The sequence below is a fragment of the Abramis brama genome (genome assembly GCF_963993115.1).
Source record: "Abramis brama genome assembly, chromosome: 15".
In the NCBI taxonomy this organism is placed as follows: Eukaryota; Metazoa; Chordata; class Actinopteri; order Cypriniformes; family Leuciscidae; genus Abramis; species Abramis brama.
This window is the reverse complement of record NC_139977.1, coordinates 2,213,263-2,225,000: the sequence shown is the minus strand read 5'-3', so window position 1 is coordinate 2,225,000 and position 11,738 is coordinate 2,213,263. Positions and strand designations below refer to the sequence as shown.

The following is an 11,738-nucleotide window of genomic DNA, read 5'->3' as shown; positions in this document are numbered from 1 at the left end:
CTGCATTTTTACATTTCCAAAGAAACTCATTCTGTATGATGAGTTTAGGTCCCCACTGTGACACGAGTCCCCATGAGTCTGTGTGCATTCAGGTTGAAGTCCCCACCAGGATAGAAAAACATGAACACACACACACGCGCACGCACTCATACACACACACGCGCGCACACACTCATACACACACACACACACACGCACATAAAGACCACAGAGGAGAACTGGGAAGTTTGCTCATCTAAGAGTCGTTTCCTTTCAGGATTTCAGAACCGCTCTTTCTTTCTTCTTTCTTTCTCTTCTGGAAGTTTTGCAGCACAAGCTCGTGATTTCGTCCAGTAAGGGGCTGTTCTCCTCGTCAGCGCAGGAGAATCCCGGCGCTCAGGTGTGTGTGTGTGTGTGTGTGCGCTCGATCAGCTGAAGAATATCTCAGATGCTTTAGACTGGTTAATCTGCATTGTTTCTGCTCTGGGCCTGAAGCCGTTGGTGAAGCTCCTCGTGTCACGGACGATCAACATTGAGCTCCTGTAGCAGCACGTTCATTCCTAACGGACACACACTCAGCTGAAAGAGGTGTGTGTGTGTGTGTGAGCCGTTCCTCTCTCAGCTTTCTCCTGTTCGCTGACGGCTTCCTTTACTGTGAGTAACAGCGGGTTTTCTATGACTTCACTGAACTCAGATCTGTGTTGTGTGTGTTTTGTGTGTGTACAGGGTCTGGTCACTGAACTCGGATCTGTGTTGTGTGTGTTTTGTGTGTGTACAGGGTCTGGTCACAGAGCTCAGATCTGTGTGTGTTGTGTGTGTTTTGTGTGTGTACAGGGTCTGGTCACAGAACTCAGATCTGTGTGTATTTTGTGTGTGTACAGGGTCTGGTCACTGAACTCAGATCTGTGTTGTGTGTGTTTTGTGTGTGTACAGGGTCTGGTCACTGAACTCAGATCTGTGTTGTGTGTGTTTTGTGTGTGTACAGGGTCTGGTCACTGAACTCAGATCTGTGTTGTGTGTGTTTTGTGTGTGTACAGGGTCTGGTCACAGAGCTCAGATCTGTGTGTGTTGTGTGTGTTTTGTGTGTGTACAGGGTCTGGTCACAGAACTCAGATCTGTGTGTGTTGTGTGTGTTTTGTGTGTGTACAGGGTCTGGTCACAGAACTCAGATCTGTGTGTGTTGTGTGTGTTTTGTGTGTGTACAGGGTCTGGTCACAGAACTTAGATCTGTGTGTGTTGTGTGTGTTGTGTGTGTGTGTGTGTGTGTGTGTGTGTACGGGGTCTGGTCACAGAACTCAAATCTGTGTGTGTGTGTGTTGTTTTACCGGCGTCGACACAGTCCCAGGCTGCCGGTGGTGTGTGTGTTCAGCGTCAGCATTCTCTTTTGTCACGTTTCTGTGGTGTTTTGAACATCATCAGGATCAGGAAGAGGAAGCTCCGCTCAGACTCACTTCTGCACGTTCAGTTTAAACCTGTCGCTTTACATCACACTCCAGGAGCTGCTCGTGTACTTACTGCACTCTTCACTCGTTTTATTTGCACAAATGACTCCGTTACACTTTATTTTGAACATTCTGTTGACTATAATTAACTACATGTCAACTCACTCTCAGTAGAGTATAAGTGGAGTATTAGTGGAGTATTAGTGGAGTATTAGTGGAGTATCAGTGGTGTATCAGTAGAGTATTAGTGGTGTATTAGTGGAGTGTTAGTGGAGTATTAGTGGTGTATTAGTGGAGTATTAGTGGTGTGTTAGTGGAGTGTTAGTGGAGTGTAAGTGGAGTATTAGTGGAGTATCAGTGGAGTGTCAGTGGTGTAGCAGTGGAGTGTTAGTGGAGTATTAGTGGTGTATTAGTGGAGTATTAGTGGTGTGTTAGTGGTGTGTTAGTGGAGTGTAAGTGGAGTATTAGTGGAGTGTCAGTGGAGTGTCAGTGGTGTAGCAGTGGAGTGTTAGTGGAGTATTAGTGGTGTATTAGTGGAGTATTAGTGGTGTGTTAGTGGAGTGTTAGTGGAGTGTAAGTGGAGTATTAGTGGAGTATCAGTGGAGTGTCAGTGGAGTGTCAGTGGAGTGTCAGTGGAGTGTCAGTGGTGTGTCAGTGGAGTGTCAGTGGTGTGTCAGTGGAGTGTCAGTGGAGTGTCAGTGGAGTGTCAGTGGTGTGTCAGTGGTGTGTCAGTGGAGTGTCAGTGGTGTATTAGTGGTGTATTAGTGGAGTGTTAGTGGAGTATTAGTGGTGTATTAGTGGAGTATTAGTGGTGTGTTAGTGGTGTGTTAGTGGTGTGTTAGTGGTGTGTTAGTGGAGTATTAGTGGAGTATCAGTGGAGTATCAGTGGAGTGTCAGTGGAGTGTCAGTGGTGTGTCAGTGGAGTGTCAGTGGTGTGTCAGTGGAGTATCAGTGGAGTATCAGTGGAGTATCAGTGGAGTGTCAGTGGTGTGTCAGTGGTGTGTCAGTGGTGTGTCAGTGGAGTATCAGTGGAGTATCAGTGGAGTATCAGTGGAGTGTCAGTGGAGTGTCAGTGGTGTGTCAGTGGTGTGTCAGTGGAGTGTCAGTGGTGTATTAGTGGAGTATTAGTGGAGTATCAGTGGAGTATCAGTGGAGTATCAGTGGAGTATCAGTGGAGTATCAGTGGAGTATTAGTGGTGTATTAGTGGAGTGTTAGTGGAGTATCAGTGGAGTATCAGTGGAGTATTAGTGGTGTATTAGTGGAGTGTTAGTGGAGTGTAAGTGGAGTATTAGTGGAGTATTAGTGGTGTATCAGTGGAGTATCAGTGGAGTATCAGTGGAGTATCAGTGGAGTGTCAGTGGAGTGTCAGTGGTGTGTCAGTGGAGTGTCAGTGGTGTATTAGTGGAGTATCAGTGGAGTATCAGTGGAGTATCAGTGGAGTATCAGTGGAGTATTAGTGGTGTATTAGTGGAGTGTTAGTGGAGTATCAGTGGAGTATCAGTGGAGTATCAGTGGAGTATCAGTGGTGTATTAGTGGAGTGTTAGTGGAGTGTAAGTGGAGTATTAGTGGAGTATTAGTGGTGTATCAGTGGAGTATCAGTGGAGTGTAAGTGGAGTATTAGTGGAGTATTAGTGGAGTATTAGTGGAGTATTAGTGGTGTATTAGTGGAGTGTTAGTGGAGTATTAGTGGTGTATTAGTGGAGTGTTAGTGGAGTGTTAGTGGAGTGTTAGTGGAGTATCAGTGGAGTATTAGTGGTGTATTAGTGGAGTGTTAGTGGAGTGTAAGTGGAGTATTAGTGGAGTATTAGTGGAGTATTAGTGGTGTATTAGTGGAGTGTTAGTGGAGTGTTAGTGGAGTATCAGTGGAGTATCAGTGGAGTGTTAGTGGTGTATCAGTGGAGTATCAGTGGAGTATCAGTGGAGTATCAGTGGAGTATCAGTGGAGTGTTAGTGGAGTATCAGTGGAGTATCAGTGGAGTATCAGTGGTGTATCAGTGGAGTGTTAGTGGAGTGTTAGTGGAGTATCAGTGGTGTATTAGTGGTGTATTAGTGGAGTATCAGTGGAGTATCAGTGGAGTGTTAGTGGAGTATCAGTGGTGTATCAGTGGTGTATTAGTGGAGTGTTAGTGGAGTATCAGTGGTGTATCAGTGGAGTATTAGTGGAGTATCAGTGGTGTATCAGTGGAGTGTTAGTGGAGTGTTAGTGGAGTGTTAGTGGAGTATCAGTGGTGTATTAGTGGTGTATTAGTGGAGTGTTAGTGGAGTATCAGTGGAGTATCAGTGGAGTATCAGTGGAGTGTTAGTGGAGTATCAGTGGTGTATTAGTGGTGTATTAGTGGAGTGTTAGTGGAGTATCAGTGGTGTATTAGTGGTGTATTAGTGGAGTGTTAGTGGAGTGTAAGTGGAGTATTAGTGGAGTATTAGTGGTGTATCAGTGGAGTATCAGTGGAGTATCAGTGGAGTATCAGTGGAGTGTCAGTGGAGTGTCAGTGGTGTGTCAGTGGAGTGTCAGTGGTGTATTAGTGGAGTATCAGTGGAGTATCAGTGGAGTATCAGTGGAGTATCAGTGGAGTATTAGTGGTGTATTAGTGGAGTGTTAGTGGAGTATCAGTGGAGTATCAGTGGAGTATCAGTGGAGTATCAGTGGTGTATTAGTGGAGTGTTAGTGGAGTGTAAGTGGAGTATTAGTGGAGTATTAGTGGTGTATCAGTGGAGTATCAGTGGAGTGTAAGTGGAGTATTAGTGGAGTATTAGTGGAGTATTAGTGGAGTATTAGTGGTGTATTAGTGGAGTGTTAGTGGAGTATTAGTGGTGTATTAGTGGAGTGTTAGTGGAGTGTTAGTGGAGTGTTAGTGGAGTATCAGTGGAGTATTAGTGGTGTATTAGTGGAGTGTTAGTGGAGTGTAAGTGGAGTATTAGTGGAGTATTAGTGGAGTATTAGTGGTGTATTAGTGGAGTGTTAGTGGAGTGTTAGTGGAGTATCAGTGGAGTATCAGTGGAGTGTTAGTGGTGTATCAGTGGAGTATCAGTGGAGTATCAGTGGAGTATCAGTGGAGTATCAGTGGAGTGTTAGTGGAGTATCAGTGGAGTATCAGTGGAGTATCAGTGGTGTATCAGTGGAGTGTTAGTGGAGTGTTAGTGGAGTATCAGTGGTGTATTAGTGGTGTATTAGTGGAGTATCAGTGGAGTATCAGTGGAGTGTTAGTGGAGTATCAGTGGTGTATCAGTGGTGTATTAGTGGAGTGTTAGTGGAGTATCAGTGGTGTATCAGTGGAGTATTAGTGGAGTATCAGTGGTGTATCAGTGGAGTGTTAGTGGAGTGTTAGTGGAGTGTTAGTGGAGTATCAGTGGTGTATTAGTGGTGTATTAGTGGAGTGTTAGTGGAGTATCAGTGGAGTATCAGTGGAGTATCAGTGGAGTGTTAGTGGAGTATCAGTGGTGTATTAGTGGTGTATTAGTGGAGTGTTAGTGGAGTATCAGTGGTGTATTAGTGGTGTATTAGTGGAGTGTTAGTGGAGTATCAGTGGTGTATCAGTGGAGTATTAGTGGAGTATCAGTGGTGTATCAGTGGAGTGTTAGTGGAGTGTTAGTGGAGTGTTAGTGGAGTGTTAGTGGAGTATCAGTGGTGTATTAGTGGTGTATTAGTGGAGTGTTAGTGGAGTATCAGTGGAGTATCAGTGGAGTATCAGTGGAGTGTTAGTGGAGTATCAGTGGTGTATTAGTGGTGTATTAGTGGAGTGTTAGTGGAGTATCAGTGGTGTATTAGTGGTGTATTAGTGGAGTGTTAGTGGAGTATCAGTGGTGTATTAGTGGTGTATCAGTGGAGTGTTAGTGGAGTTAGAGCCTCAGATTTCGGGAGTAAATAGAGAGAGCTATGTGGATTAATACATCCAGCCACACAACACCTACAACGCTTGGGAGACATTCTCATCTATGGCTGTGAACTCGATCAGGGCGGGGCTATGTTAGAACGGCAGTGTCTGTCAACACTCATGGGCGGGGCCTGTGCTTAGTGATGTCACTAAAACAGCATTCTGAAAACAGGTCGTTGGGAGACACTGCTGATGATTTATGGGGATTAATAAAAAAGGAGTGAGTGGATTTTTATCACTATTGGCTGGTTGTGTACACACACTGCCAACACACATTTATGTCCAAACAGCATGCAAAAGTGAATTTTGCATAATAGGGGACCTTTAAAGTTGAAAGTAGAAAATGAGATAACTGCTCATTTATTTGTTTAAAAGAAAAAAGACAAAACGAGAATTCGGCTTGATTTTATATTTTTAAATTGAGGGGTAGAAAATGGATAAACGGCTTGAATATATTTGATTATATTACAGAGGTGTTGTGGGTGTTTTCTCTCGTCTGGCGTGGACAGAATCGCTCCTGATATTATGGTCTGTTCATGTGGGTCCGGTTCCTCCAATGTCCCTCTGTGGGATTCTATCACCTGTTTAGTAGTAAAAATGGTGCATCTGATCACTTCGTAAACTACGATCACGTCATATTTGTCACGTGACACCGCAGCCACAATAGCACTGTATGACAGATGTATTGCTTTTATTACGTTTTTCCTTTTTTATTGTTTGGTCGTTTAAAAACCTTTATAAATAATATTTATAGCCGATTCGATACTATCACGATACTTGGGTGCCGATACGATATTGCAATGTATTTGAGAAAAAAATCACTAGACCATCGGGAAAAACCAAATCATGCACTTATACAGACTGTACATGAGATACACGACCAGTCAAAAATTTGGGATCGGTAAGATATTTCTATATATCTCTCTTCTGCTCACCAAGGCTGCATTTATTTGATTAAAAATACAAAACAAAACAGTAATATTGTGAAATATTATTAAAATGTGAAACATTGTTTTTCTATGTGAATATACAGTAAAGTGTAATTTATTCCTGTGATCAAAGCTGAATTTTCAGCATCATTACTCCAGTCTTCAGTGTCACATGATCCTTCAGAAATCACTCTAATATGATGATTTGATGATCAAGAAACATTTATGATTATTATCAATGTTGAAAACAGTTATTTACATTTTTATTTCAGGATCCTTTGATGAATAGAAAGTTCAAAAGAACAGCATTTATCTGAAATATAAAGCTTTTGTAACATTAAACACTACCATTCCAAAGTTTGATTGAGTAAGAATTTTTATTTTATTTTTTTGGGGGAAATCAATACTCTTGTTCATCAAGGAGGAATTAAATTGATCAAAAGTTACAGTAAAGACATTTATAATGTTACCAAAGATTCTATTTCAAATAAATGCTGTTCTTTTGAACTTTCTGTTCATTGAAGAATCCTGAAAAAAATTGTCCACATCTGTTTTCAACACTGATAATAATCATAAATGTTTCTTGAGCATCAAATCATCATATTAGAATGATTTCTGAAGGATCATGTGACACTGAAGACTGGAGTAATGATGCTGAACATTCAGCTTTGATCACAGGAATAAATTACATTTTAAAATAGAAAACAGTTAAAATATTTAACAATATTACTGTTTTTTTTAAAAAAATTTTATCAAATAAATGCAGCCTTGGTGAGCAGAAGAGACTTCTTTTAAAAACATAAAAAATCTTACCGATCCAAACCTTTGAACGGCAGTGTATAAGAGTCATATTTACAAAAACAGTTCATCACATCTTTTTATTTCAGTTTTATTTCAGAAGCATCATACAGTACTACATTCTCTTGAATAAATTATTCAATAACAAATACACTTTTTAACAGTCACTTGTCGCCGCCTAGTGGAGAAACAATGTAATCGATAAATGCGGTATTTTAAGCGCCAAGTTTCTATCAAAAGCTGATTTACTCTATTTTGATCGCTATCGTAGACATCAGTGTTCATATTTGAACTTTAAACTTTTATCGCAGTACTTCTATGATAATTTGAACTATTGCATCACAGAAATAATGATATGAGGTTGAAAAGACTGTTTGTGAAGCTGTTTCATGACAACTCTCTCCGGGTCAGCGCCAACACATATCTGAATGTTGCGATATGATTTTGTCAGGTTTAATAGACAGACGAATTAGAAGATCGCGTGTGTGTTTGAATGGAGATCACAGTCTTTTAAAGATGAATCGAGCAGCTCTACTTTCTACTTTCTTATCTCTCTCTCAGTATATGAGCAGCGCGAGGGCGTTCAGTCTCACGTCTCTTCCACGCGTCCTCTTGAAAAAGGGATATTACGACACTAAACACTCAGATAACGACACATTTCATCCTCTGTTGGAACAAAAGTGGCTAACTTCTGTCAACCTCGTCTGCAATTTCATTTGAATTAATATCGATTCTGGAATAAAAAAATCGATTTTAAAATCGTAAACAAAAAAATCGTGATAGTTAGGTGAGTGGATTTTTTTCTCACAGCCATAATAACTACTAGTTAAGATTAATAATGATTAATGATCTAATAATGTGGAAATGGAAAACGTAGATGGAAACATGGAATCCAGTCATAAAAACGAAATTTATAGTATAACATGGAATGTCACAGAATTTGGCAATTTTTGTATGAATAAATGAAAAGTAGGGCTGTACACTTAATCAAATGGTGATATGTATAGTGTCTGTTAATATTAAAGAGTGCTTTTGAAATGTGAAGTCTACATGTAGTGTGTGTCTCAGTTTGCTCTCCTACACACTGAGTGTCTCACTATATGAACACATGAACTCACAAGAGTCACTTCTCCCGTATTTCACCACACAAACTCAAAACTCTTCACAACAAGAAATTATGACAACTATATTACTATTGTACAGTAGAAAATGCTTCTCAAAATATTAATAATAAAAAAAAAATTTAAGGAATATCTCACAGTATCTCTTCTATGATTTAGTTTAAACTGTACATGTGTTGTGCAGGACTTTTTCTGTTGTTTGCCAAAAAATACATTTGTTCAAAAATCTAAAAATTGGTAACACTTTACAATAAGGCTCATTAGTTAACATTAGTTAACTACCTTAGTTATAACATGAACTAAGAATGAGTTAATATTAATTTAAACACTAATACTAATTACTAATACGTTAGTAAAATCAAAGGTTGTATTTGTTAACATTAGTTAATGCACTGTGAACTAACATGAACAAACAATGAATGACTTAATAAATGTATTTTTATTAAAGGTGCAGTGTGTAAGTTTTAGCGCATCTAGTGGTGAGGTTGTGAATTGCACCCAACAGAAGTTACAGTGGCCGACAGGAAGTGATGTCGTCTGAGACAGCAGAGAGTAGCCAGTTAAACACTGAGGTTTCTTTACAAAGATAAATTAAGAAATTATGTTTACTTAATTATTCAGTATAACGATGTGTTATTGCGAATATTATTGTTACCTGTTCATCACTGTGTCAATGTTTTATTCGCTGACTTTAGCTGAAGCTTCTCTACACGAAGAACAACATAGTGACGAAATGCATTTGTCCGTTCAGGGCCACTGTAGAAACATGTCGATGTAAGCGGACCCGCGGTGTGTGTAGAGAGAAATGCTCATTCTAAGCTAATAAAAACATAACGGCTCATTAAGTAAGCTCTTTATACACCACTGAAAACATGTGGAGTTATGTTTATGATATTGCATTTCTGTCAACAGATCCTCCTAAATATTACACAATGCAACTTTAACTAACAAAGATGAACTAGTACATTAACAAATGTATTGTTCATGGTTAGTTTATTTTAGTTAATACATTAACTAATGTTAACTAATGAACCTTATTCACTAAGTGTTACCGTAAAATAAACCCCCAGCAACATTAAAGTTCTATGAATTGAATTGATTAGACATGCCTTTTGATTGTTCAAGTTTAAAGGGTCTGTATGTGGAGTTCAGAAACCCTTGTTATTAGTGACACCGGTGGCCGTTCAGTGAAACTGCAGCAATCACTGTTCGCAATCGTGAACGAGACTCAAGTTCTGAACGAGATTCAAGAACGAGATAACTACGGCTGCGAAACGATTAATCACGATTAATAATCGCATCCAAAATAAAAGTTTGTGTTTACATAATATATGTGTGTGTACTGTGTATAATTAAGTATATATAAATACACACACATGCATGTATATATTTAAAGGGATGGTTCAGAGTAAAATCAACCTAGGGTCCTTTGCACCATGACCTCGATCCAAACACCCCCCAGAAGCCTTTTTTCCCTTGGTTGAACATTATTAAAGTTAGAGCTTATTTAGAGATATCAGCCGGATGTCTTAGTGCGGGCACTAACGGATCCTATGATGTATCTGGTAAATTACCCCACTAATAATGCCCAGAATGGCACCAAACTTATACAGTAGTACAAATAGGTTCTGTACTCATAAAACGAGGCATTGGAAAGTTTGTAAGTACGTCAGGAGTTTATTTAAATAACACTTGCCTGATGGCTAATGCTACCGCTAACCCGAACGTTGACGTCACTTCAGTGGTTTGGGAAAAGCACGTAAAAGTCCTGCAGAAAGCGATGCATAAGGATGTAGTGTGACGACGAAAAGGATGTAGTGTGAGACTATAGTTTGAACTAATCCCTTCTCTTTGCATGACACATTGACATTATCGGGGAAATACATAAAGCAAATTTGCCTGTGAACACTTTATATAAATACAATATAGGTCTAAATCAAGGTGATCACTTATATCAATGTTATATATATCATCATATTGTCCAGCCCTAAAACTTGTGTGGTCTTTTGTCAGTTTATTTAAAAACATCCAATTATGCAGATTATACGATGGTAAATATTTAATTAATGAGTTGTACAATATATAACAATACAATATATAGGGTATGATTTTACCCTATAATAAAAAATAAAAAAAATAAAAAAATAATAACTGCAAATCCAGCTTTCTCTGCCTGGGTCCAGTTGTTTCTGTGAATCACAGCGAATCCATTTGCTTCTCTTTTCTGTAGCTTCCAGAAGTGTGTAAAAATACACCTCAGATTTCTTATGAAATCTAGTTGTACAGTCGATCTCAAAGCTCTTTCCCGTTTTAGATGTGTTTTGTGTGTTTTTCCCGGCTGAAAACAAATACCACTCAGTGTTTCTGCCACTCAGTGTGTGTAACCGCAGTGACTCCGGCCGACGGTGACGTCACACACTCACACGCACACACACACACACACACACACACACACACACACACACACACACACACACACACACACACACACACACAACACACACACACTATCGGCCACACTGGCTGTAGGACTAGCGCTCATCCACAGAGAGGAGTGCATGAGCTCGAACGCTCCTCACAGCTTTTCCCTGAATCTGACAGCAGACTTCAGGCTCACTGGAGTGTGAAGAGATGTCAAAACAAACCTGACCTCTGACCCCCTCTGGCTCTGCTCACACACTACAGACACGACTGCACTGCGCCGTGATCTGAGAGAGAAACTGAAAGTCCCTTTCATGGCAGCACTGATGCCAAGCTCTGCCTGAGCCATGGAGAGGATTTGAATGAGTGCAGGAGGTTCATTTCAATATGATCTCAAATACAATATGAAGCGTTGTATTATTCACATGACTCGTTTACTACAGTGTTTATACACAACAGATAGTTGTTAATACTGTCCATATGAGCACTGTACTGCCATCAGCTGTGTGTTAGTGTGTTTCAGGTATTCAGCTGCTCTTGACCTGTAACAGGGTCACTTTTATGACATGCTCACTTCCAGTCTAGGCCACTTTACTATGCGGAAGTAAATCAGTTGCGTGTCTTTTACTATGTGACTTTAGTTCTGCTGTTTTTTTATTGTTATTTTTTATGGCAATCTAGCTTTGCTTGTTTGTGTCAGTGCAACTCGGACAAAATTTAAGTTGTTTCCCTTCATAAGAATATGCAGGCGAAATAATTTAGATTCAAGTAGGGGTTGGCGAAATAATTAAGATCTTGGTCTTTGTCCAACGACTTCAGATTTTTTAAAGTCGACATTTATGTGATGAAAGACGAGTTGACGTCGACTAGTCGCTGAGGACTTCATTGATGAGCAAATAAGCCTAAACCTCGAGCCGAGACTCGATCACGTGTTGCCTTGTGCACAGCTATGGCATCTGACACAGCGCTCCTACATAACAGCTTGTTCTTATCAGTTCTTTTATCTTTGGGTCGTTATATTTCTCACAGATTTCTGCTTGTTCTAAATCAGATATAGATAAAGTTGTACAGTAAAGATTACATTTATATGAATGCATTAGTGAGAGAGAGATTGTGGGCCCTATCTTGCACCCAGCGCAATTTACTTTGTACACCGTTTCATTGCTATTTCTCA

At 39.9% G+C, this 11,738-nt stretch overlaps 1 protein-coding gene across 15 annotated transcripts in view; it reads left to right on the top strand.

The window, feature by feature from the left end:
- Window positions 1-11,738, top strand: part of rapgef6 (Rap guanine nucleotide exchange factor (GEF) 6) — a 162,844-nt gene that overhangs the window by 53,485 nt on the left and 97,621 nt on the right. The window contains exon 1 of one of the 15 annotated variants that reach the window (XM_084137836.1): window positions 573-633. The exons of the other annotated variants lie outside the window; for them this stretch is intronic. The gene's annotated coding sequence lies outside the window, so the exon portion shown is untranslated. Of the gene's footprint in view, window positions 1-572; window positions 634-11,738 lie in introns of those variants that run through there. 15 annotated transcript variants of the gene reach the window in all.